We start from the raw sequence: 1,181 nt of genomic DNA, 5'->3' as shown, positions 1-1,181 counted from the left end.
AGGATGAGATGGCTGGATGGCATCACTGACTCGATGGACGTGAGTCTGAGTGAACTCCGGGAGTTGGTGATGGACAGGGAGGCCTGGCATGCTGTGATTCATGGGGTCGCAAAGAGTCGGACACGACTGAGAGACTGATCTGATCTGATCTGATCTGAAAGATATCACCATTTGAATGTAGAGTTCCAAAGAATAATAAGGAGAAATAAGAAAGATTTCCTCCATGATCAATCGAAAGAAATAGAGGGAAACAATAGAATGGGAAAGACTCGAGATCTCTTCAATAAAGCTAGAGATACCAAGGGAACATTTCATGCAAAGATGGGCACAAAAAGGACAGAAATAGTATGGCCCTAACAGAAGCAGAAGATATTAAGAAGAGGTGGCAAGAGTATGCAGAAGAATTGTACAAAAAAAGATCTTCATGACCCAGATAATCATGATGGTGTGATCACTCACCTAGAGCCAGACATCCTGGAATGCGAAGTCAAGTGGGCCTTAGGAAGCATCACTACAAACAAAGCTAGTGGAGGTGATGGAATTCCAGTTGAGCTATTTCCCACCCTAAAAGATGATGCTGTGAAAGTGCTGCACTCAATATGCTAGCAAATTTGGAAAACTCAGCAGTGGCCACAGGACTGGAAAAGGTCAGTTTTCATTCCAATCCCAAAGAAAGGCAATGCCAAAGAATGCTCAAACTACCATACAATTGCACTCATCCCACATGCTAGCAAAACGATGCTCAAAATTCTCATAACCAGGCTTCAACAATACATGAACAGTGAACTACCAGATGTTCAAACTGGACTTGGAAAAGGCACAGGAACCAGAGATCAAATTGCCAACATCCTCTAGATCATTGAAAAAGCAAGAGAGTTCCATGAAAACATCCATTTCTTCTTTACTACCTATGCCAAAGCCTTTGTGTGGATCACAACAAACTGTGGAAAATTCTTAAAGAGATGACCACTGACCTGCATCCTGAAAAATCTGTATGCAGATCAAGAAGGAACAGTTAGAACTGGACAAGGAACAACAGACTGGTTCCAAATCGGGAAAGGAATATGTCAGGGCTGCATATTGTCACCTTGATTATTTAACTTATATGCAGAGTACATCATGAGAAATGCTGGACTGGATGAAGCAAAAGCTGGAATCAAGATTGCTGGGAGAAATATCAG

This window comes from Bos indicus, chromosome 1, assembly GCF_029378745.1.
Source record: "Bos indicus isolate NIAB-ARS_2022 breed Sahiwal x Tharparkar chromosome 1, NIAB-ARS_B.indTharparkar_mat_pri_1.0, whole genome shotgun sequence".
NCBI classification, from domain to species: domain Eukaryota; kingdom Metazoa; phylum Chordata; class Mammalia; order Artiodactyla; family Bovidae; genus Bos; species Bos indicus.
Note: the sequence above shows the minus strand (reverse complement) of the source record.